Below are 27,186 nucleotides of genomic sequence, written 5' to 3' on the forward strand. Positions count from 1 at the left end.
AGATTGCGCCACTGTACTCCATGTACTCCAGCCTGGGCGACAGAGTGAGATTCCGTCTCAAAAAAAAAAAAAAAGAAAGAAAAGAAATGATAACTGCTTGAAGGATTATACCTCTTTGCCATTTGATGGCATCTCTATGAGGACAGGGAACTATGGGCTCAGTCATCTTTGCAGCCCTAAAATCAAACTCAGAAACTGGCCCCCCGAAAGGCTGTTGAATAAATAACATAAGTAAATTCCATTTTTATACTATCTACTGATGTCTAAAAATTCCAAATTAGAAGTTTAAAATCCTATGATAGATATCTAAGGGAGAACAAAGCAATCCAAAATCAATTATATATTACATGCTACCTAGGATTTTATGAAACTGAGCTCAATCTCAAAATTAAAGAACTGTACTGTAGGCTGGGTGCAGTGGCTCATGCCTGTAACCCCAGCACTTTGAGAGGCCAAGGTGGGCAAATCACTTGAGGCCAGGAGCTCAAGACCAGCCTGGCCAACATAGTGAAACCCCATCTCTGCTAAAAATACAAAGATTAGCTGGGTGTGGTGGCTGGGGCCTGGAACCCCAGCTACTTAGGAGGCTGAAGCACAAGAATTGCTTGAACCTGGGAGGCGGGTCGTGAGCCGAGATCGCACCACTGCACTCCAGCCTGGATGACAGAGCGAGACTGTCTCAAAAAAAAAAAAAAAAAAAAAAAATCAAAGAAAGAACTTACTGTAAAATCTGCTTTGCTTTGTTACTCACTCTTATGAATATAGAGCCAATCACTGGTTCTAGCCTCACTATTATGCTATATTAAGGGAGGAGACCACCCCTCATATTGTCTTATGCCCAATTTCTGCCTCCAAAGAAAGAAGTAGTAAAAATTAAAAGGCAGACATGAAATCCACATGCAGACAGCCCAGTGCCACACCCTGGGCCTGGTAGTTAAAGATCAATCCCTGACCTAACCGGTTATGTTATCTATAGATCCCAGATATTGTATGGAAAAGCATTGTGAAAATCCCTGTCCTGTTCTGTTTCATTCTGATTACTGGTACAGGCAGCCCCCAGTCACGTACCCCCTGCTTGCTCAATCGATCACGACCCTCTCACACAGACCCCCTCAGAGTTGTAAACCCTGAAAAGGGACAGGAATTGCTCACTCGGGGAGCTCGGTCTTTGAGACATGAGTCTTGTCGATGCTCCCAGATGAATAAAGCCCTTCCTTCTTTAACTTGGTGTCTGAGGGGTTTTGTCTGTGGCTCGTCCTGCTACAATATTACTGTATATATGTAATATATTCTATATTACTATATTTTCTCATTTATAAAGTGGGAGTAAAAATAACAGCTACCTCACTGAATTTTTGTGAGGATTAAATTAGTTAACACATGTATAACAGTTAATGGCACATAGTGACCACTTACGAAATGTTAGCTAGTATTATTGTTGTTGTTACCAGGCACTGTTCTGGCTAACATTCTATTAGACCAAGTTAAATATTAGTTCATTTAATCTGCCCAGAAAAGTATTAATAGAAGCAAGTTGCACATATAACCTGTCCCCTTGACAACAAAATTTGCCTTCTAAAAGCCATTAATGGATTCTCAATGTACAAGAATTGCCTATGAATTGTTTACATTTTAGAATATGATTTCCCCTTGAGGCAGAATATATATTTAACAGGTCTTAAATGTATACCAGAAAGAACTGAATCGCCTGCTTCACTGACAGGTTTCTTTAAAAAGAAAATCAGACAGCAATTTTACCTTCTGTTCAGGCCAGATGAGGTTCCTAATCCTGCAAGGTCTAGGGTACTTTCATCTGATAAGAGCCCATGAGCTTCTGAGAGCTTCAAATGACTACTACTTAGGTTAAAAATAAGCACCGAGAAACAAAAACTAAGAAACAAAAGCAGAAGTATTTATAAAATTGCTCTCTTCGCACTGTCCCACTGTGGGTACTTTCCTGTCTCTCAGATCACTGTCCTTTAGTCCAGCAATTTCCAGGGTCCTGCAGGCTGCTGGTCCCAAGATGCTCAGGCACACAAAGGTGTTGTGGCCAAGTAAGGTTGGGGAACCCATACTATACTCCCCTCTTGCCACAATACCATTAGCATATTAAAAGCCTCAGCCCCTTCCAGGAACAAAACCTGTTTAGTTGTGCTTAACCCACTGTTTGAAAACTTACTTAACCACAGCCTCCTTTTGTGATAGTAGGTAGCTAGTTAGACCTGAGCAGGGCAGAAGAGGGTTCCCCTGCCCCACTCCAGGAGTGTCAGGCAACCATCGGCATCAGGCAGTTAACTGTCTCTCTAAAATAATAATTGGGCCGGGCACGGTGGCTCACACCTGTAATCCCAGCACTTTGGGAGGCTGAGGTGGGCTGATCACTTGAGGTCTGGAGTTTGAGACCAGCTTGGCCAACACAGGGAAACCCTATCTCTACTAAAAATACAAAAATTGGCAGGGTGTAGTTGCGGGCACCTGTAATCCCAGCTACCCAGGAGGCTGAGGCAGGAGAATCGCTTGAACCCGGGAGGTGGAGGTTGCAGTGAGCCGAGATCACACCACTGCATTCCAGCCTAGGCGACAAAGCGAGAATCTAAATAAAAGAATAAAATAAAATAATAATTGGTCACAGCCAGCACCAGGGAAAGGCAGTCTCCCAACAGATAGAAACATCTGAAACTGAGAATCAGCAGCTTCCTGATAAGATCTCAGGAGCTGGACCAGTGGGCTCAAGCAAAAAAGAGGTCAAATGGCAAAGTTTAACTGGCATATGACCTTCTAGGAACATTCAACCGGTAAGGGAAGAATGCCTCGAGTGAGCATGTGTACAACTCCAGTAAACATACTGTGCATGCATCACTCCTAAGTGCTGGCAGCCACTGTGGATGCGGAGAGCCCACCCAAGGGAAGAATCAGGAGAGAAGGGACACCAGCCCCTGGAAATAGGACAACATATAAAATCCCAAGTCAAAGGTCAATCCACGCACTTGATCTCTCCAGTCACCCTCTTGACCCTCTTCCAAGTTTACCTCCTTTCGTTCCTGCTCTAAAGCTTTTGAATAAACCTTCACTCCTTCTCTAAAACTTGCCTTGGTCTCTCTGTCAAATTTTTCCTACTGAAGAGGGAAGAACTGAGGTTGCTGCAGACCTGTATGGACTCACCACTGCTAACACCTTTTTCAAGGAATATCTATTAGAATCTAGGTTTGGGAAATGCTGAAACAGCCTAAACTAACCAATTATTTCCACCTTAAAATGACTGTGGGCTCATTCACCTGGCCTGGCAAAGTCAGCCCTTACTTAAAAGCAGATGGGAAAGAATGTTGACCCTCTACATACCCACAGTCCCTGATCAACACACGTTTTCATGAAGAGGTATATCTTGGATCAAGTCAAAAAGAAACTATCCCCGGATCCATCTGAGGTGTGTCCCACACTCATGGAACACACCAAAAAATTCAGGAATGGCTCACAGGGAAGTATGATTTCAGAAGATCAGGAGCATAAGAAAAAGGAAGATGACACTATAAGAGCAATCCTGTGAACAAAAGGAATTTAATCCTCCTGTTTTTTTGTTTTGTTTTGTTTTGTTTTTTAAGTCAAGGAGAAGAATCCTGGTGCATTACAACCTAACTGGAATATGTCCAAAGTGATGGGACAAAACCACAAAGTGATGGGACAAATCCACTGACACCAGATTAAAGGAGTCCTGATCAGAGAGGAAGCTGGAGGGTGGCAGGGTCCTTGAAAAACTATCTCCAAAGACTCCAATCTCTAGAGCATTCTCTTAGTTCTACAACTGAAAACTTTTTCCAGAATCCTCAATATCTATCTGTAATGTAAGGCTCCTTTTTGCTAGCACCAGAAGGTTACATAAAATTAGGCACTTGCAGAAGCATCTTGCCCCCCTTATCAGGCCACTGTGGTATTCACCCAACCATAACTGCCCCAAATGGCCAACACGTGGGGATTATGGGAACTACAATTCAAGATGAGATTTGGGTGGGGACACAGTCAAATCATATCAATGAAGGAATACATGGATATACATGCAGAAATCTGGGTGGCTTTAATTCCTTCCATGAGGTCTTAAAATCTTACCATCACTATGAGCTAGCCAAAATTAAAATACATCTGGGCAGACAGGAGACCCAGATGGGTAGGAACTAAATATGCAAACATTTCTGTCAGTAGAGAGAAAAACCAAGAAAAGGGAAGAAATAAGATTCAAAATGATCCCAAGAGGCACATCCTGGGGAAAACCCAACAAGATAAATATAGTAAGTCCTCAAAAGATGCTAGTTACTAGTGTATCATTAATATTAAATAATAATATTAACTGTAAATCCCTGCATTTACATTGAAAATAGCAATTACATAAGAAGAGATAATAGAGAACTGGCTTAGCCAAAAGCCACAGGAGAAAATATAATTTGGGTTTTGGCTAATCACAATCCCAACAAGTGTCAGCACTGCAATGTAGCTGCTAAGTAACTAACACCACTGCGCAGGCCTCACTCATAGCAAAGGAGCTGACAGGCTCACAAAACTCTCCCAGCTAGGCCATATCTGACATGTAGGTTTCATTTAGGCACAAAAGATACAGACAATCGGAATTGTATCCAGCAAGCAGTGACTATCACAGCTGTAAGTCGGGAATCCAAATTAAACACAAATAGTTGATAGAACAGGTGGTAACTATAGATGTGAAGGTTTAAGGTACTCTTCAATATTTGAAGAGCTGCCAATAAAGAATGGCACTAGTTGTTTTGTGTCGCCAACAGGTGAAATTTGCAGGGGAGACTAGGTTAGGCTCCATACACAAAATGATTTTCCAATACTTAAAATTATCCAAGAATTGATCCCACGGGCTTGAAAAGTTTTAAGCTTTCTTTATGAAAGTGCCTGAGAGCCAGAAGATTATCAACCAACAAGAGTAATCTAAGGATTCCTCTGGTGGGTGAAGGGATGCACTCTGAAGTTTTGAGACCCCTTTCAACATCAAGAACCTGCAATTCTACGATTCTGACTACTGTTGAGCTTCATCAGATTAGTAGACAGAGCCCAGTGCTACCCTTTCCTCCAACTCATTTTTGCATGGTGAATGGTAAACACTTAAAAATATTCTTGGGGACAGGTGCAGTGGCTCACGCCTGTAATCCCAGCACTTTGGGAGGCCGAGGTGGGCTGATCACTTGAGGTCTGGAGTTTGAGACCAGCTTGGCCAACATGGTGAAACCCTCTCTCTACTAAAACTACAAAAATTAGCTGGGCGTGGTGGCGTGTGCCAGTAATCCCAGCTACTTGGGAGGCCGAGGCAGGAGAATTGCTTGAACCAGGGAGTCAGAGGTTGCAGTGAGCTGAGATGACACCATTTTGCTCCAGCCTGGCGACAGAGCAAGACTCCATCTCAAAATAAATAAATAAATAAATTCTTGGTAGACTCTGGAAAAAAATGATCAACTAATACTTGTGTCTCCAATATTAACTAATTTGTGTTAAATACCCTTCAAGCTACTTAAACTCTTGTATTTCTTATCTGCAAAAGGACCTAAATGAGAAGATAAAGGTAAATTAACTCTGAAAACCTGTAAAGCAATGTAAGGGATATTTATAATTATTGAGGTTTATCAATAAGTAGAGAAGCACTCAACTAATTTTTTAAAAAGAAAACATATCCATATAAAGCAGTCATTTTTCTTATCTGACTTCAATTGTAAATTGCTGAGGAAGGTCTAATTTCACCTTCTATCTCAAGATTTGGTAGCCAAAGTCACCGAAGACTTGCATACTTACCAGAGGCCTGAACACACAATTCCAGGAAGGTGCCCAACACAGAGTATTAGCAAGAGAACTTGGAGGCTGGGCTTTGCCTTCTGTCCTCAAACAGGAATAAATGTAGAATCCAGGGAGAATGAAAGAGTAAAAACTGGGACACCTAAACTAAGAATAAACCAAAGAGACAGGAATATTTGGGTGCTAAAAGGCAAAGGCCAAACACAAACCGTAAAAGAAAAAAACTGATGAACTGGACTTCAAAATTAAAAGCTCTCTTCAAAAGTCACCATTAAGAAAATCAATTACTCTACATATTTGCCAGCAAAAGAAAAGGAAAATCAAATGCAAGCCACAGATGGGTGAAAATATTTATAAATCATATTTGATAAGGCAATTATATTCAGAATATATAAAGAACTCTTACAACTCAATAATAAGACAAGGAACTCAATTTAAAAACAGGCCAGGCCAGGCGTGGTGGCTCACACTTGTAATCCCAGCATTTTGAGAGGCCAAGGCAGGCAGATCACCTGAGGTCAGGAGTTCGAGACCAGCCTAACCAACATAGTGAAACTCCGTGTCTACTAAAAATACACAAATTAGCCAAGCATGGTAGAGCATGCCTGTAATCCCAGCTACTTGGGAGGCTGAAGCAGGAGAATTGCTGGAACCCAGGAGACAGAGGTTGCAGTGAGCCAAGACTGCGCCACTGCACTCCAGCCTGGGTGACAGAGCAAAACTTCATCTCAAAAATAAATACATACATACATACATACATACATACATACATACATACATACAAAAATAGGCCAAAAATTGAATGCACATTTCACCAAAGAAAATATATAAACAGCTGAGTGGGTTCCAAGATGGCTGAATAGGAACAGCTCCAGTCTACAGCTCCCAGTGTGAGCGAGGGAGAAGACAGGTGATTTCTGCATTTCCAACTGAGGTACCAGGTTCATTTCACTGGGGCTTGTCGGACGGTGGTGGGTGGAGCCCACAGAGTTTGAGCTGAAGCAGGATGGGGCATCGCCTCACCCAGGAAGTGCAAGGGGTCGGGGAATTCCCTTTCCTAGCCAAGGGAAGCCGTGACAGACAGTACCTGGAAAATTGGGACATTCCCACCCTAATACTGTGCTTTTCCAATGGTCTTAGCAAACGGTACACCAGGAGATTTTATCCCGTGCCTGGCTCAGAGGGTCCCAAGCCCATAGATCCTCGCTCACTGCTAGCACAGCAGTCTGATATCAAACTACAAGGTGGCAGCGAGGCTGGGGGAGGGGCATCTGCCATTGCTCAGGCTTGAGTAGGTAAACAAAGCAGCTGGGAAGCTCAAACTGGATGGAGCCCACCGCAGCTCAAGGAGGCCTGCCTGCCTCTGTAGACTCCACCTCTGGGGGCAGGGCATGGCTGAACAAAAGGCAGCAGAAACTTCTGCAGACTTACCTGTCCCTGTCTGATAGCATTGATGAGAGTAGTGGTTCTCCCAGCACGGAGTTTGAGATCTGAGAACCTACAGACTGCCTCCTCAAGTGGGTCCCTGATCCCCAAGTAGCCTAACTGGGAGACACCTTCCAGTAGGGGCCAACTGACACCTCATACAGCCGGGTGCCCCTCTGAGACAAAGCTTCCAGAGGAAGGATCAAGCAGCAACATTTGTTGTTCTGCAATATTTGCTGTTCTGCGGCCTCCACTGGTGATACCCAGGCAAACAGGGTCTGGAGTGGACCTCCAGCAAACTCCAACAGACCTGAAGCTGAGGGTCCTCACTGTTAGAAGGAAAACTAACAGAAATGACATCCACACCAAAACCCTATCTGTACATCACCATCATCAAAGACCAAAGGTAGATAAAACCACAAAGATGGGAAGAAACCAGAGCAGAAAAGCTGAAAATTCTAAAAATCATACCACCTCTTCTCCTCCAAAGGAACACAGCTCCTCGCCAGCAACGGAACAAAGCTGGATGGAGAATAACTTTGATGAGCTGACAGAAGTAGGCTTCAGACGATCGGTAATAACAAACTTCTCTGAGCTAAAGGAGGATGTTCGAACCCATCACAAAGAAACTAAAAACCTTGAAAAAAGATTAGACAAACGGCTAACTAGAATAAACAGCATACAGAAGAACTTAAATGACCTGATGGAGCTGAAAATCATGGCACAAGAACTACGTGACACATGCACAAGCTTCAGTAGCTGATTCAATCAAGTGGAAGAAAGTGTATCAGTGATTGAAGATCAAATGAATGAAATGAAGTGAGAAAAGAAATTTAGAGAAAAAAGAGTAAAAAGAAATGAACAAAGCCTCCAAGAAATATGGCAGTATGTGAAAAGACCAAATCTACATCTGATTGGTGTACCTGAAAGTAACAGGGAGATTGGAACCAAGTTGGAAACCACTCTTCAGGGTATTATCCAGGAGAACTTCCCCAGCCTAGCAAGACAGGCCAACATTCAAATTCAGGAAATACAGAGAACACCACAAAGATACTCTTTGAGAAGAGCAACTCCAAGACACATAATTATCAGATTCACCAATGTTGAAATGAAGGAAAAAATGTTAAGGGCAGCCAGAGAGAAAGGTCGGGTTACTCACAAAGGGAAGCCCATCAGACTAACAGCAGATCTCTCGGCAGAAACTCTATAAGCCAGAAGACAGTGGGGGCCAATATTCAACATTCTTAAAGAAAAGAATTTTCGGCTGGGCATGGTGGCTCACGCCTGTAATCACAGCACTTTGGGAGGCTGAGGCGGGCAGATCACAAGGTCAGGAGATCGAGACCATCCTGGCTAACACGGTGAAACCCCGTCTCTACTAAAAATACAAAAAACTTAGCCGGGTGTGGTGGCAGGCGCCTGTAGTCCCAGCTACTCGGCAGGCTGAGGCAGGAGACTGGCGTGAACCCGGGAGGCGGAGCTTGCAGTGAGCCGAGATTGCGCCACTGCACTCCATCCTGGGCGACAGAGCGAGACTCCGTCTCAAAAAAAAAAGAAAAGAAAAGAAAAGAATTTTCAACCCAGAATTTCATATCCAGCCAAACTAAGCTTCATAAGTGAAACAGAAATAAAATCCTTTACAGACAAGCAAATGCTGAGAGATTTTGTCACCACCAGGCCTGCCTTACAAGAGCTCCTGAAGAAAGCACTAAACATGGAAAGGAACAACCAATACCGGACACTGCAAAAACATGCCAAATTGTAAAGACCATCAATGCTAGGAAGAAACTGCATCAACAAACGAGCAAAATAACCAGCTAACATCATAATGACAGGATCAAATTCACACATAACAATATTAACCTTAAATGTAAATGAGCTAAATGCCCCAATTAAAAGACACAGACTGGCAAATTGGATAAAAAGTCAAGACCCATCAGTGTGCTGTATTCAGGAGATTCAACTCATGTGCAGAGACACACATAGGCTCAAAATAAAGGGATGGAGGAAGATCTATGAAGCAAATGGAAAACAAAACAAAACAAAAAGCAGGGGTTGCAATCCTAGTCTCTGATAAAACAGACTTTAAACCAACAAAGATCAAAAGAGACAAGGCCATTACATAATGGTAAAGGGATCAATTCAACAAGAAGAGCTAACTATCCTAAATATATATGCACCCGATACAGGAGCACCCAGATTCATAAAGCAAGTCCTTAGAGACCCACAAAGAGACTTAGACTCCCATACAATAATAATGGGAGACTTTAACACTCCACTGTCAACATCAGACAGATCAATGAGACAGAAAGTTAACAAGGATATCCAGGACTTGAACTAAGCTCTGCACCAACCAAGTGGACCTAACAGATATTTACAGAAATCTCCAGCCCACATCAACAGAATATACATTCTTCTCAGCACCACATTGCACTTATTCCAAAATTGACCACATAGTTGGAAGTAAAGCACTCCTCAGCAAATGTAAAAGAACAGAAATTATATATAACAAACTGTCTCTCAGACCACAGTGCAATCAAACTAAAACTCAGGATTGGCCGGGCGCGGGAGGCCGAGACGGGCGGATCACGAGGTCGGGAGATCGAGACCATCCTGGCTAACTCGGTGAAACCCCGTCTCTCACTAAAAATACAAAAAAAAAAACTAGCCGGGTGAGGTGGCGGGCTTGTAGTCCCAGCTACTCAGGAGGCTGAGGCAGGAGAATGCGGAACCCGGGAGGCTGAGCTTGCAGTGAGCTGAGATCCGCCACTGCACTCCAGCCTGGTGATAGATGCAGACTCCGCCTCAAAAAAAAAAAAAAAAACAAAACAAACAAAAAAAAAAAAAAAACAAAAAAACTCAGGATTAAGAAACTCACTCAAAACCACCCAACTACATGCTGGAAACTGGAATAACTGCCCTCTGAATGACTACTGGGTACATAACAAAATGACGGGCAGAAATAAAGATAAAATTTTGGAAACCAATGAGAACAAAGACAACATACCAGAATCTCTGGGACACATTTAAAGCAGTGTGTCGTAGTGGGAAATTTATAGCACTAAATGCCCACAAGAGAAAGCAGGAAAGATCTAAAAATTGACACCCTAACATCACAATTAAAATAACTAGAGAAGCAAGAGCAAATACATTCAAAAGCTAGCAGAAGGCAAGAAATAACTAAGATCAGAGCAGAACTGAAGGAGATAAAGACTTAAAAAACGCTTCACAAAAATCAATGAATCCAGGAGCTGGTTTTTTGCAAAGATCAACAAAATTGAAAGACCACTAGCAAGACTAATAAAGAAGAAAAAAGAGAAGAATCAAATAGATGCAATAAAAAATGATAAAGGGGATATCACCACCGATCCCACAGAAATACAAACTACCATCAGATAATACTATAAACACCTCTATGCAAACAAACTAGAAAATCTAGAAGAAATGGATAAATTCCTGCACACATACACCCTCCCAAGACTAAAGCAGGAAGAAGTTGAATCCCTGAATAGACCAATAACAGGTTCTGAAACTGAGGCAATAATTAATAGCCTACCAACCAAAAAAAGTCCAGGACCAGACAGATTCACAGTTGAAATCTACCAGAGGTACAAAGAGGAGCTGGTACCATTCCTTCTGAAACTATTCCAATCAATAGAAAAAGAGAGAATCCTCCTAACTCATTTTATGAGGCCAGCATCATCCTGATACCAAAGCCTGGCAGAGACACAACAAAACAAGAGAATTTTAGACCCATATCCCTGATGAACATTGATGCAAAAATGCTCAATAAAATACTGGCAAACCAAACCCAGCAGCACATCAAAAAGCTTATCCACCATGATCAAGTTGGCTTCATCCCTGGGATGCAAGGCTAGTTCAACATACACAAATCAATAAACATAATCCAGCATATAAACAGAACCAAAGACAAAAACTACATTATTATCTCAATAGATGCAGAAAAGGCCTTTGACAAAATTCAACACCTTCATGCTAAAAACTTTCAATAAACTAGGTATTGATGGGACGTATCTCAAAATAATAAGAGCTACTTATGACAAACCCACAGCCAATATCATACTGAATGGGCAAAAACTGGAAGCATTCCCTTTTAAAACTGGCACAAGACAGGGATGCCCTTTCTCACCACTCCTACTCAACACAGTGTTGGAAGTTCTGGCTAGGACAATCAGGCAGGAGAAAGAAATAAAGGGTATTCAGTTAGGAAAAGAGGAAGTCAAATTGTCCCTGTTTGCAGATGACATGATTGTATATTTAGAAAATCCCATCATCTCAGCCCAAAATCTTCTTAAGCTGATAAGCAACTTCAGCAAACTCTCGGGATATAAAATCAATGTGCAAAAATCACAAGCATTCCTATATACCATTAACAGGCAAACAAAGAGCCAAATCATGAGTGAACTCCCATTCACAATTGCTACAAACAGAATAAAATACCTAGGAATCTAAATTACAAGGGATGTGAAGGACTTCTTCAAGGAGAACTACAAACCACTGCTCAATGAAATAAAAGAGGACACAAACAAATGGAAGAACATACCATGCTCATGGATAGGAAGAATCAATATTGTGAAAATGGCTATACTGTCCATGGTAATTTATAGATTCAATGCCACCCCCATCAAGCTACCAATGACTTTCTTCACAGAATTGGAAAAAACTACTTTAAAGTTCATATGCCACCAAAAAAGAGCCCGCATTGCCAAGACAATCCTAAGCCAAAAGAATAAAGCTGGAGGAATCACGCTACCTGACTTCAAACTGTACTACAAGGCTGTAGTAACCAAAACAGCATGGTACTGGTACCAAAACAGAGATAAAGACCAATGGAACAGAACAGAGCCCTCAGAAATAATACCACACATCTACAACCATCTGATGTTTGACAAACCTGACAAAAACAAGAAATGGGGAAAGGATTCCCTATTTAATAAATGGTGCTGGGAAAATTGGCTAGCCATATGTAGAAAGCTGAAACTGGATCCCTTCCTTACACCTTATACAAGAATTAATTCAAGATGGATTAAAGACTTAAATGTTAGACCTAAAACCATAAAAACCCTAGAAGAAAACGTAGGCAATACATTCAGGACATAGGAATGGGCAAGGACCTCATGACTAAAACACCAAAAGCAATGGCAACAAAAGCCAAAATAGACAAATGGGATCTAATTAAAGAGCTTCTGAACAGCAAAAGAAACTATCATCAGAGTGAACGGGGAACCTACAGAATGGGAGGAAATTTTTACAATCTACCCATCTGACAAAGGGCTAATATCCAGAATCTACAAAGAACTTAAACAAATTTACAAGAAAAAGTCAAACAACCCCATCAAAAAGTGGGCGAAGGATATGAACAGACACTTCAAAAAGAAGACATTTATGCAGCCAACAGACACGGAAAAATGCCTATCATCACTGGCCATCAGGAGAAATGCAAACAAACCACAATGAGATACCACCTCACACCAGTTAGAATGGCTGATCATTAAAAGTCAGGAAACAACAAGTGCTGGAGAGGATGTGGAGAAATAGGAACACTTTTACACTGTTGGTGGACTGTAACTAGTTCAACCATTCTGAAGAGGGTAATTCCTCAAGGATCCAGAACTAGAAATACCATTTAACTCACCCCATTACTGGGTATATATACCCAAAGGATTATAAATCATGCTGCTATAAAGACACATGCACATGTATTATTGTGGCACTATTCACAGTAAGTAGCAAAGACTTGGAACTAACCCAAATGTCCATCAGTGACAGACTGGATTAAGAAAATGTGGCACATATACACTCATGGAATACTCTGCAGCCATAAAAGGGATGAGTTCATGTCCTTTGTAGGGACATGGATGAAGCTGGAACCATCATCTTCCCGTGCAAACTGTCACAAGGACAGAAAAACCAAACACCCATTGCTCCCTCACTCATAGGTGGGAATTCAACAATGAGAACACTTGGACACAGGATGGGGAACGTCACACACTGGGGTATGTCATGGGGTGGGGTGAGAGGGGAGGGATAGCATTAGGAGACATACCTAATGTAAATGATGAGTTAATGGGTGCAGCACATCAACACAGCACATGTATACATATGTAATGAAGCTGCATATTGTGCACATGTACCCTAGAACTTAAAGTATAATAAAATATATATAAACAGCTAATAAGCACATGCAAAAATGCTCAATATCATTAGTCATTACAGAAATGCAAATTAAAACCACAATGAGATACCACTACACACCCACCAGAATGGCTATAATCAAAACAACAGACAATATCAAGTGTAGAATGGGATGTGGAGCAACTGGAACCCCCTCATACCCCAGAGACGGGAAGGTTAAATGGTGCAATCACTGTGGAAAGCACTGTAACAGCTTTTCAAAAGGTTAAACATATATCTGCCATATGTCCCAGAAATGACAATTCTAGGTGTCTACCCAAGAGAAATAAAAACGTTTGTCTACACGTTTTTGCATACAAATGATTATAGCAGCATTATTCATAATAGTCAAAATGTAGAAACAACTCAAATGTCCATCAACTGCTGAATGAGTTAACAAGATGTGGTATAACCATATAATGAGATAGTCAACAATAAAAGGGAACTACCAATGTACATTACAACAGTGATAAGTGTCAAAAACATGCTAAGTGAGGAAAAGCCAGTCACAAAAACCTGTATTAAATGATTCCACTTATATGAAATTTCTAGCAAAAGCAAATGTATAAAGACAGAAAGTGGATTAGTGGTTGCCTGGGGTTGGGGGTGGGAGCAGAGACTAACCGCAAATGGGCACAAGGCCACTTTGTGCAGTGATGGGCATGTTCTAAACATGGATTATGGAGATGGTTGCACAACTCTTACAAATTCACTAAAAAACAATGTATTTACAATGGGTGGACTTTAGATACGTAAATTATACCTCAATAAAGTTGTGGGCTCAGTTCAGAGGGTAGATATTCCAGTCATATTCATTATGAGTCATAGGCGATCCAAAGATAGAAACAAAATGGAGAGAAAGAATACATTTCCTTCTTCAATTTTATTTATCAAAAGCACTTTCTTTGGGTATCTCAAAATGTAAAGCTGTAAGTCAGGCACAATGGTGCACACCTGTAGTCCCAGCTACTCTGGAGGCCAAGGCAGGAAAAACGCTTAAGCCCAGGAGTTTGAGATCAGCCTAGGAAACATAGCAAGACTCTATCTATTATTTTTTTTAATTAAAGCTAAACTACCCAGATCTCTTTTTTAAATTATTATTAATTTTTGAGACAGAGTGTTGCTTTGTCATCCAGGCTGGAGTGCAGTGGCACAGTCTCGGCTCACTGCAACCTCCGCCTCCTGGGTTCAAGCAATTCTCCTGCCTCAGCTTCCAAAGTAACTGGGACTATAAGCGCCTGCCACCATGCCCAGCTAATTTTTGTATTTTTAGTAGAGAAAGGGTTTCATCATGTTGGCCAGACTGGTCTGGAACTCCTGACCTGAAATGATCCACCCACCTTGGCCCAAAGCGTGGCAATTACAGGCGTGAGCCACCACACCCGGCCCAAGATCTCTTAAAATATGATTTTGAAGGCAGTTTGCCTGGAGGTTAAGGGTTGGAACTGTGGACTCAACCTGTGTCTTAAACACAGCACTCCTACTTACCAGCTGACTTGAGCATGTTACTTAGACTGAGTTTCAGTTTCTTGTTCCTATACAACAAAAATAATACATGCAACTGAGTTGTTTTAAACTAGCACACCATCTATTAACAGCACATGGTAAATACTCAACAAATGCTGATGTTATTATCTTTATGATCGACACATCATCATTACCATCACTATGACTGTAGTTTCCTTGGGAGACTTGAAAACTTGACTGACATGTGTATGTTCCTAACATACATTTAGTGCTTCATCATTGCTCTATTCAATTTAATTCACTTCCCAAACATAACTATGTTCCCTTCCTTATAACCTTCATTCGTTATCTTAGGGACTTATACTTTGAAATAAAATCCCCAGATCATTTCACTAACAGAACAAAAGCTGTACTATTCCCTGGCTAAAGCGAGATATTTTCCAAATCAACCATAGGAAAACAAACATTTTTAAAAGGTGCAGTTTTGGTTTGTTTCTAGGATAAGAGAACTGGACAAAGAAAAAATGTCAGTATCTCCTCAGAGAAGCCTGGCAAACAGGGGAAATAACACTGAACAAAGAAAGCCATGTGCAGAGGACCTGGCACAGAAACCCAATTGCCAGACATTGCACCCGAGAATCACCAACACCTGCAGAGTAAAGCAAAGGGCCACGTCCAGTGCTGGCTGCTTCCTGGGTGACAGCTGAAACCCAGCCGAGTTCAAAAACCCCTCGCTGTGGGGGTGTGTTTTTGCTTTGTAACATCTACATGAAAAGGGAAGGGAAACTGCATGGGGTAAACTTTTTACTTTGTAAGACAAGCGTCTTCTTGTTCTCTTTTTCTTTTTCTGGTCAGTGGGTGGAGGGACAGAACCCTGGAAAAATATCTGTGCCACCAAGCAAGACAGTCCCATCACTGATGTCAGGAAAAGCAGAGCAGTCACCTCTGGCTTGCCCAGCGTGCTTCACTCGCCCAGCAGCACACACGGCAACTAAAGAAGCCTACTTTAGCTGGCTGGAGCATTCTTCCAGGCACACACCTCAAAGATCATGCCACAACATGGCAGGGGGTGGGTGCCTGTGCCAGGAAGGGACACATGCCCTTTACTCCCCACACTTGCTGGTGAGTCACAGAAGCCCTGTGACCTCAGTACACTCAAGGGAAGTATGTCATGGGGCTTACCCTTCGTGAGAACCGCTCTAACTTAGCATACAAGAAAACCTCACAGACCATGTGGGGACTTCTCCTGGGCACCACCTAGCTCCTGCCTTAGTAAAGTGTGGAGAAAACCAACTTCCTCACAGAAATGTCTTTTAGAGCCAAATGTAAGTGTCCCTGAAATCAAGTAGACAATGATGTTCCTGTCATTCTGGGTCTGTCCTTGAATGTTGTCTCTGTTGTTTTCTTTCCACTACGAAGTCATAGACCCTGGGACCCAAAAAGGCCCAAGGGATCTAGAGAGGTGAAATAACTTACCAAAGGCCACAGAGGATGGAAGTGGCCAGGCCAAGACTAACACCCAGCTTTATCCACAAAATCTGGAAAATGCTATCATGCTATCTTCGACCCAGAAAAGAAGTGCTCACAAGAAGAATATCAAGGGAGGCTAGTCCAGACTCTGAGCTAGTGTCAAAGTTCAAATCCAGTTCGGTCCCTTACTAGGGCATGCAACCTGGACAATTTCCTTAACTTCCATTTTCTCATCCATTAATAAGAGGATAGTAACAGCATCAACCTTACAGAGCACTACAAGCATGAATGTATCAATACCAAGAGTTTCTATATGACTGATCCTCCTCCTCCTCCTCCTCCTCCTCATCATCCTAAAACAGACAGGGGAATGAGAGTGAAGAAGGGATGATAGGTACAAAAGGTAGAAAGTGAGTGTATGATCATTAAATAAGTAGAGCATAATTTAACTTCAAAAAATTCAAAGACATGGCTAGGGTCATATTAACAGGGGTTAGTGAGAACATAAAAGCAAAATGTGTTATAAACCATGGCTCCAACTATGTTAAATATTCATACCCACATGTATATACATACTTCCAGAAGAAAGTGAAATAAAATGCATGAAACATTAATTCTCTGGGCACTGGGATTAAGGTGGATCTTTATTGTCTTCTTTGTTACTTTTACTTCCCAAATTTTACACAGCAGACATGTATTGCTTTAGAAATCAAAATAAATGTAGGTTTTAAAGGCTGTTTTTTATTTTATTTTATTATTTATTTATTTATTTATTTTTATTTATTTATTTTTGAGATGGAGTCTTGCTCTGTCGCCCAGGCTGGAGTGCAGTGGCCAGATCTCAGCTCACTGCAAGCTCCGCCTCCCAGGTTCACGCCATTCTCCTGCCTCAGCCTCCTGAGTAGCTGGGACTACAGGCGCCCGCCACCTCGCCAGGCTAGTTTTTTGTATTTTTTTAGTAGAGACGGGGTTTCACCGTGTTAGCCAGGATGATCTCGATCTCCTGACCTCGTGATCCACCCGTCTCGGCCTCCCAAAGTGCTGGGATTACAGGCTTGAGCCACCGCGCCCGGCCTTATTTATTTTTTGAGACAGGGTTTTGCTCTGTTACCCAGGCTGGAATGCAGTTGTGCGATGACAGCTCACTGCAATCTCCACCTCCCAGGCTCGAGCAATCCTCCTGCTCCAGAGCCCCCACCGCCCATAGCTGGGACCACAGGTGCATGCCCCCACACCCAGCTAATGTTTGTATTTTTGAAGAGATGAGGTTTCATCATGTTGCCCAGGCTGGCCTTAAACCCCTGGACTCAGAGCCATCTGCCTGCCTCCGTCTCCAGAAGGGCTCACAGGCAGAGCCGCAGAGCCCAGCCCAAGGCTGTTTTTTAAAAGTAGACACTTGATACCAGGCCAGGCCCCAAATGGCAAAAGGGCTATTAGGTAGAATCCTAAGAGGCAGGGCCTGTGTTTACTCAGACAGCCAAGTGGGGAGTGCCTGTGTCTGGGAAGAGAACAAGACTTAGTGGGAAGGGGGAAGCTTAACCACCAAGCTATGCCTGAGAGCATCAGGCCAGGGAAGGACTCTGTCAAACAGGAATAAATTCCAAAAGAAAACAAAACAGAAGTGACGTCAGCAGTCCCTAGTTTAAAAAAGAAGAAGAAAGAGAATCCTGGAGCAAGCCTCTGTGCAGAAACTTTTTTCCCCCGGCTGGGACAGGAGATCAGTCACCAAAACTAAAAAGCAAAAGATCCAAGTGGCTGAAAAGAGGAATCATGGGCTCCTACTGGGGACAAGACTTGCTTGGAAGCCCATCTGAGGGCCTGCTGCCCTGTCTCCACATCTGAGATCATCCCCCGATCCCAGCCAGGACCAGGGATTTCCTGCTTTTTGGCATCTAGATGTGAGAAACAGATCTGCTGACTCTGAGATCACCGACTGACAAACGCGAGCCAGGGCCCACAGGGAACGCGCCGTGGGGTTTGAGATCGAGTTCATCTGGCATCTTTCTCGGCATATATCTTCCTGGCTTGTCTTCAGTCTCCACTCCTCCCAGTTTGAGTTCCCACCTTACCCTTTTGCAGAGATTCCTTGTAGCTCATATGAAGGAGCAGACAGGAGACACGGAACAGATAGCTGAGAGAAGTACTGGGGGCCTCCCAGCTCTGTTCAGAGCCCCACTCTCCCCTGACCAGCATGTTAAGGTTTATCCGGATCGCCCCCCACAGTTCCCCTATTTCACGGATGAGGGAAATGAGACAGAAAAAGAGGGACTGCATGTCTGTTCCATCAAAGTCAGATGAGATGATACACTGTCTTAAGACCATCTGATTCAGGACTTTGCCTGAGGTCACAAATCTTTGTAGTGACAGGCCGGGACAAGCACATAACTATCCTAATGGCTGCTCCTTCCTTCAGCACTGTGGCTGCGTGCGAGCTGGACTGCGCTCTCTACTGCTCACTAGAAAAGTTCCAGTCCCCCAGCAGGCACCGGGGCTCCAGCGGCCGTGGCATATCCGTGTCCTCTGCCCGCTCCATGTCCTCGTCCTCCTTCAGGGGGCTACAGCAGCATCCTGGCTTGGTCCGACGGGCTGCTTGCGGGCAATGAGAAGCTCACCATGCAGAACCTCAACGATCGCCTGGCCTCCTACTTGGACAAGGTGCATGCCCTGGAGGCAGCCAACAGCAAACTGGAGGTGAAGCTCCATGACCAGTAGCACAAGCAGGGGCCCAGGCCCTCCCGCAACCACAGCCACTGCTACAGGCCCATCGAGGACCTGCGGGACAAGATTCTTGGTGCCACCATTAAGAACTCCAGGATCGTCCTACAGATCGACAACACCCATCTGGCTGCAGATGATGTCCGAACCAAGTATGGGTGCTGGATGAGGTGACCCTGGCCAGGACTGACCTGAAGGCACAGATCAAAGGCCTGAAGGAAGAGCTGGCCTACCTGAAGAAGAACCACGAGGAGGAAATCAATGTCCTGAGGGGCCAAGTGGGAGACCAGGTCAATGTGGAGGTGGATTCGACTCTGACCTGCCAAGATCCCGAGTGACAGGTAAAGCCAATATGAGGTCATGGCCAAGTAGAACCAGAAGGATGCTGAAGCCTGGTTCACCAGCTGGACTGAGGAACTGAACCAGGAGGTCACTGGCCACACAGAGCAACTCCAGGTAAGCAGGTCCGAGGTCACTGACTTGCGGCGCACCCTCCAGGGTCTTGAGTTGCAGTTGCAGCTCAGCATGAAAACTCCCTTGGAAAGCACATTGGCAGAAACAGAGGTGTGCTCTGGAGCCCAGCTGGCACAGATCCAGGCGCTGATCAGCAGTATTAAAGCCCAGCTGGGTGATGTGCAAGCTGAAGGTGAGTGGCAGAATCAGGAGTACCAGAATCAGGAGTACCAGCAGCTCCTGGAGCAGATCACCACCTACCGCAGCCTGCTCGAGGGCCAGGAAGATCACTACAACAACCTGTCCGCCTCCAAGGTCCTCTGAGGCGGCAGGCTCCGGGGCCTCTGCTCTCCTCAGAGCGCATCTCCTGGGTAGGGGGACGGGAAGGAAGGAACCCTTACCCCTGGCTCTTCCCCTGACCTGCCAGTAAAATTTTATAGCCCAAGGGAGGGGAAAAAAAAAAAAAAGAGCAAAGAAAAGTTCCAGTCCAATCCCCAGGCTTCTCTTGGGCAAATGTCAACATATAAAATGATCCAGAAGGTCAAGTCGAATTAAGGTGTAATGGACAGGGGTACCTCTTCACTTTGTCTAAGGGACAACTATAACAGAAAACATCTCAGTCAAAAAAGTGACCCTGCAATGTGGACGGCCAGGACCCACAATAAGCCAGAGGAGTTGGCACCTTTTCAACACGGGCCTGCATTCCTACAGGTCCAGATCCCAGAGTGTACTGTATCCAACGTGCCTGTGGCTAGTGTGTGTCTATAGACTGTGGAACCACACTCCCTGACTTCCAACCCTGGCTCCAGCACTTACTCTGTGACTTTTGGCCAGTGTATTAACCTTTCTGTGTCTCTGTTTCTCCTCCTGGAAGGTAAGTACTAAGTATCTCCAATCTTTAAAAGTTCCTAAGAAGTCTGTATCCGGCCGGGCGCAGTGGCTCAAGCCTGTAATCCCAGCACTTTGGGAGGCCGAGACAGGTGGATCACGAGGTCAGGAGCTCGAGACCATCCTGGCTAACACGGTGAAACCCCCTCTCTACTAAAAAATACAAAAAACTAGCTGGGCGAGGTGGCGAGCGCCTGTAGTCCCAGCTACTCGGGAGGCTGAGGCAGGAGAATGGCGTAAACCTGGGAGGCGGAGCTTGCAGTGAGCTGAGATCTGGCCACTGCACTCCAGCCTGGGCGACAGAGCGAGACTCCGTCTCAAAAAAAAAAAAAAAAAAAAAAAAGAAGTCTGTATCCTAGGCCACCCTACATTTACGTGCGCACCCAGCAGCCCTTTCTGTCCCCTTTGAACCCAACCTGAGGGAGGACAGGTCCCTCTCTCAGCCTCAGAAAGTGAATCATGATAGGATTCAACCTTTTCTTTGGTTTTCTCCTTCTCTTTGGCCAGTGACAAGTCAAAGGCAAGTATAACTCAGGTCTCACTAAACAGGGAGGTCAGCAGGGAAAGCTTTCCTTTCCCAATAAAAAGACATAGGTTTGGCCAGGTGCGGTGGTTCACGCCTGTAATCCCAGCACTTTGGGAGGCCGAGGCAGGCGGATCACCTGAGATCAGGAGTTCGAGACCAGACTGGCCAACATGGTGAAACCCCATCTCTACTAAAAATACAAAAATTAGCCGGGCATGGTGGCACACACTTGTAATCCCAGCTACTCGGGAGGCTGAGGCAGAAGAAATCACTTGAACCTGGGAGGCAGAGATTTCAGTGAGCCGAGATCATGCTATTGCACTCTAGCCTGGGCAGTCCATCTCAAAAAAAAAAAAAAAAAAAAAAGACACAGGTTTATGCAAAGTGTATTAGGCCATTCTTGCACTGCTATAAAGGAATACCTGACACTGGGTGATTTATAAAGAGAAGAGGTTTAACTGGCTCACAGTTCTGCAGGCTGTACACGCATGGCACCGGCATCCTGAGCACAGCTTCCAGGGAGGCCTCAGGAAGCTTTTACTCACGGCAGAAGGCAAAATGGGAACAGGCATGTCACATGGTGAATGCAGGAGCAAGAGTGAGTTGGAGCAGAGGTGCCACAAACTTAAACAACCAGATCTCATGAGAACTCACTCACTATCACAAGGACAGCACCAAGACATGAGGGATCTGCTCCATGACCCAAACACCTCCCACCAGGCCCCACCTCCAACATTGGGGATTACATTTCAACATGAGATTTGGGCGGGGACAAATATCCAAACCATATCACACAAAAGAAGCCTTTTGACCCTTCCACTGCCTTTAGTACTGCTATAGCAGCCATCTGCGGCCATGGGGAAAGAGCCAGGAAGGCCAAAGGGTTCTGGTTTCTGCGCCCAGGCCAGCCTCCACTTATTCCAAGGATGACTGTGAGGAATGTGGACCCCTGCGTGGCTAACTCTTGCTTGTGGCCAAATGCCATCCTAATAGATCAACTGTACAAGTTCATTATCATTAAAAAAAAATTTTAAATCATGTTCTCCAAAAAGTTACTAAGTAAAAGTGATGTTGCAATATCAGTATGACTCATGGCATTGATTTTTGTTTGTTTGTTTGTTTTTTGGTTTTTTTTGAGACAGAGTCTCACTCTGTCTCCCAGGCTGGAGTCTGTGGCACAATCTCGGCTCACTGCAACCTCCACCTCCTGGGTTCAAGTGATTCTCCTGCCTCAGCCTCCCGAGTAGCTGGGACTACAGGTGTGCACCACCACGTCTGGCTAATTTTTTTGTATTTTTAGTAGAAACGGGGTTTCACCATATTGGCCAGGCTGGTCTCGAACTCCTAACCTCGTGATCCGCCCACCTCAGCCTCCCAAAGTGCTGGGATTACAGGCATGAGCCACCATGCCCGGCCAGCATTGTTTTATATACACACACAGATACAGAAATGCAGGGGTGTGTGTGTATATATATGATATATGTATACTATAGATGGGTGTACATGTCACATATATTTCCCAGCTTTGTCCACTCAGGCAGCCTTGAAGCTGTGATGTCCCTGTAGCAAGAAGCACACCTAGTATCTGGACGTTGGTTTCTAAGTACCATCCTCCAGATGACCTCCAAGAGACCAGTGTTCCTTGAAGAAATGGCTGACTCTAGGCCACCCTATGTTTACGTGCACACCCAGCAGCCCTTTCTGTCCCCTTTGAACTGCACCAAGGAAAATGCAAGATGAACCTGGACATCTTAGAATGCCACAAAGCAAGGGAGGTGCTTTTTTAAAAAGGCAAGGGTGAAAAAGGAAAAAAGAAGAAAGATGGGGCATGTCAAATGGACATATAAGCCAAACTGAAGGAGTTCCCAATAGTCAAAGCTGGAACAAATTAGAGAAAAAAAGAAAAAAACAGGGATAGTAGTATAAGATCATAGAATAAACCAAGTATCTGTAAGCCTATACCGAAATAAATAAGTAACTAAGTAAACACAGCAAAAGGGACAGATCTTCCTTACAAAATAATTCTAATTAATACTTGTAGAAGGAACTAGGAAAATAGAAAATCACCTGTATTTCACTGGAGCAGAAATGTTTGCCCTAAAAAAAATTATGGCCTTCAGTCGTCCCGGGAATGATCAGCTGTTGCACTTTCGGTAATAGCAGGATTATGGACATTAATACAGAACTCAACAGTTTACAAATTTTTTTTAAGAAAGAAAAGAGAAAATCATGATTAGAACACCATAGTAATAACTGCTCCAACAAGATCCACTGATGAAGCTAAAATCAACGTGTGAAACTTTATAGAGAAACATTATTTCCACAACCTTAAAATATCTCCTTCCTGAATGCTAATACAAATATTAATTACTGTGGTGGTTTTAAAATATGTCCACAGACTCTTTGATACTCCTCCAAGAGGTGGAACTTAATCCCCCCATGCCCTGAGTGTGGGCTGGACTTGGTGATTCCTCTCCAATTAATAAATGATGGAAAGGGAAAGACAGTAACCTTACAGTAGTGAAACCTAGCAGACATGACTTGATAGCTAAGTGAGGTTAACATCACCAGTAACAAGCCATCTTGACATCATGTACTCCTTCACAGGCCACAGTGAGAACAGCATATCACCTGAATTGTATTTGTCCCCAAAGTTCATAACCTCAATCTAATCCTGAGAAGACACTAGACAAACCCAAATGGAAGAACATTCTACAAAATACCTGAATACTACTGTTCAAAAGTGTCAAGGTCATATGTCTCAGTCCATTTAGTGTTGTTATAAAGCAACATCTGTTTTTTTGGCTCATGGTTCTGCAGGATATTCAAGAAGCATGGTGCCAGCATCTGCTTCTGGTGAGGGCCTCAGGCTGCTTCCACTCATGGCAGAAGGTGAAAGGGAACTGGTGTGTGCAGAGATCACATGGTGAGAAGAGAAGCAAGAGAGAGGAGAGGGGCCGGGCACAGTGGCTCATGCTTATAATCCCAACATTTTAGGAGGCCAAAAGGGGAGAATCTGTTGAGCCCAGGTGTTTGAGACCAGCCTGGGCAACATGGTGAAACCCCATCTCTACAAAAAATAGAAAAATTAGTTGGGCAAGGTGACGCGTGCCTTAGTCACAGCTGCTTGGGGGGTTGAGGTGGGAGGATCTCTTGAGTCCAGGAGGTTGAGGCTGCAGTGAGCTGTGATCATGCCAGTCCACTTCAACCTGGGCCAAAAAACAAGACCTTATCTCAAAAAAAAGGTGAGAAAGAGAGTACAGGGGTAGGCTCTTTTTAGCAACCAGCTCTCATGGGAACTAACATAGAGAAAACTCACTCATTATCATGAGGACAGCACCAAGCTATTCACTGGGGATCCACTCCCATGACCCAAACACTTCCCATTAGGCACTCACTTCCTACACTGGAAATCGGATTTCAACATAAGATTAGCAAGGGTCAAACATCCAAACTATAGCAGCCATATAAGACAAGGGAAGATGAAAGTGTCATACATTGGATGAGACTAAGGAGACATGACAACTAAATATAAAGTGGATTGGATCCTGGAACAGAAAATAACATTCGAGGAAAAACTGGGAAAATGTGAATAAAGTATGTAGTTAACAACTAAAGTTAATAGTGTTGTACCAAGGTAAATGTTTTCATTTTGATAAACACACCATGTTGTTTAAGATATTCATATTAGGCTGGGCATGGTGGCTCATGCCTGTAATCCCAGCACTTTGGGAGGCCAAAGTGGGTGGATCACCTGAGTCAGGAGTTCGTGACCAGCCTGGCCAACAGGGTAAAACCCTGTCTCTACCACAAATACAAAAATAAGCTGGGTGTGGTGACAGGCACCTATAATCCCAGGTATTGAGGAGGCTGAGGTAGGAGAATTGCTTGAACCCAGGAGGCGGAGGTTGCAGTGAGCCAAGATCGCACCACTGCACTCTAGCCTGCACGATAAGGTGAGACTCCATCTCAAAAAAAAACAAAAAACAAAAAACAAAAAAAACATAAACCAAACAAAACAATGTTCCGAGAAGATGCAGCACATGTATCCTAAGGCTTCAGGTTCCCACAAAATCCCTGAGTTTGCCCAGAGTTTGGGATGCATCAGAGCCTCTCTCACTAATGAATACCATAGCCATGATGACCATGCATCCAGGAGGACCAGCATGTATCCTCTAGTTATTCACTGGAGGCTGTACCCCAAGAGTCTTTCCTAATTCTCACTGCTGCGAGGACCTGGATGAAAAGTGATAAGCCTCCAAGCATGGCAAGGCTTCAGCCTGTTGCTTCTGGCTATGGTCCCATCACTCAGCACTTTGAAGACCTGCACAGAATGAGTTATTAACACACCCAAAGAACAAATTCTGAGAGGCATCAATATTAATTCATTTATAGAGAGGTTTTGCTTTATCCTCTTTCTTGATTAAATGCTTAGTGCTACCTCAAGAGATAAGCTGTCAAAGATAAAATCTTACCCAACATCTTAAAGGAAAGCACTTATTTAAAAGTTCTCATCAACCAGACGCGGTGGTTCATGCTTATAATCCCAGTGCTTTGGGAGGCCAGGAGTTCTAGATCAGCCTGGGCAACATAGCAAGACCCCATCTTTAAAAATAAATAAATAAAAAGTTAGCTAGGTATGGTGGCAAATGCCTGTGCTCCCAGCTACTCAGGAGGCTGAGGCAGGAGGGGAGGCTGAGGCAGGAGGGGAGGCTGGGGTGGGAGAATCCACTGGAGCCCAGGAGTTTTGGGCTGCAGTGAACTATATGATTTGGAGACGAAGTGACATTCTGTCTCAAAAAATAAAGTTCTCATCACCTAAATGTATGACTTTTAGTTCACATTTTATTTGTTGAATCTTTGGGTAAGACTCTTGTTGCTGTTTTCTTTCTTTTTAAGATGAAGTGATAGACTGCTTGCAAAAAAGGCCCCAAATCCTCCATCCCACTCCCTTGTACCCACACCCTTTACTCAGTGTGACTATGTGGTTTCTTTCATTAAGGGAGTTTGTTTACCAAACCTTGAAGCTGGGCTGGCCACGTGGATTGCTTTAGCCAACATAAAGTGGCAGAGCTGGCAATGTGCCAGTCCAGAACCCAGCCCCACGAGGCTCTGCTTTCCTCTGCTCCGTGCTTTACAGCCATGAGAACCCTGCTTTACAGCCACGAGAACAAGTCAAGGCTAGCTGCTGGAGAACGAGAACATATGTGGTATAAAGATGAGCCAGCCCAGCCTAGAAGACAACTGCCCACATGAGCCCAGCCCCCATTGCTTGCCTACAGAACCATGGGCTAAATAGTTACATCACCGCATTTTAGGATAGTTTGTTATCCAGCAAAATCTAACTGATACAATTTAAGTGTGTGATTTTGGTGCTGTTAATTATTCTGATCTTAAAAGTAATGGAGAAAGTCAGAAAATACAGAAAAGGAGAAAATCACCCACAATTTATCACTAGAATAAAACCAACATTCTGGTGGTGTTTCTCCCCAGTCTTCAGTATATTAGTGTGACTGAATGAAAATGAAATCCACTTAATTTTAATTCCGTATCTTTCTCCTCCCACTGAAAACATTTAATAGAGTTTCTCTTATGCCATTAGTATCTGAAAACGTAATTGTTAATGGTTTAAATATTCTATTTATCATGGATGTACAATAATTTAAACCTGTGCCATATATTTCTGTAGTTTCTAATTAATTAATAATGAAGTTATTTATTCATTATTGTAAGTATTATTGTTCATTTGAGTACAGAAAGCTATGTTCAACTCTGTGCTTATTTCTTTAAAATAAGCTTCTAGAACTGAAATTCTTGATTCAAAGAGTATAGACTGCTAGTCAAAGCCAGTCCCCCTACACCTACACGCACACACACACACACGTCTTCATTGCTGGTAGAGACACATTTTGTTCCATTGTTTACCCTACATTCTACCATGTACTCAGAGTAAGGAGCCTCTTCCCAACAAGGAAGAGAAAGGAGAATCCTGACAGTCTAAGCTACCACCTAAATCTAACTCACCACCTATTTTAGTATAGGCCATTTAATGCAATTCTGGCCAGTAAGACATGCGAAAAGGTCTTTTGGGAGCTCTTGGAAAAGGTTTTCTTTACAAATACCCATGCAAAAAGGAATGGTTCCTTTTCTCAACTCTAGATATGATTGTAAAAAGATGCAATGCCCGAAACTGATGCAGCCATATTGACTACGAGGACTTAAGTCTATGGGAACAAGCTATGTACTCAGGA

The 27,186-nt window shown here is 43.6% G+C and overlaps 1 protein-coding gene and 1 pseudogene across 3 annotated transcripts in view; one reads left to right on the forward strand and one right to left on the reverse strand.

The window, feature by feature from the left end:
• TMCC3 (transmembrane and coiled-coil domain family 3) overlaps positions 1-27,186 on the reverse strand; it is a 310,576-nt gene that overhangs the window by 250,562 nt on the left and 32,828 nt on the right. Inside the window, exon 1 of one of the 3 annotated variants that reach the window (XM_017946121.3) lies at positions 1,759-2,350. The exons of 1 other annotated variant lie outside the window; for it this stretch is intronic. The gene's annotated coding sequence lies outside the window, so the exon portion shown is untranslated. Of the gene's footprint in view, positions 1-1,758; positions 2,351-27,186 lie in introns of those variants that run through there. One more of the 3 variants, XM_009181435.4, reaches the window with a different exon arrangement.
• Positions 18,747-19,845, forward strand: LOC101007131 (annotated as a pseudogene).

Source organism: Papio anubis, chromosome 9, assembly GCF_008728515.1.
Source record: "Papio anubis isolate 15944 chromosome 9, Panubis1.0, whole genome shotgun sequence".
Taxonomy (NCBI): domain Eukaryota; kingdom Metazoa; phylum Chordata; class Mammalia; order Primates; family Cercopithecidae; genus Papio; species Papio anubis.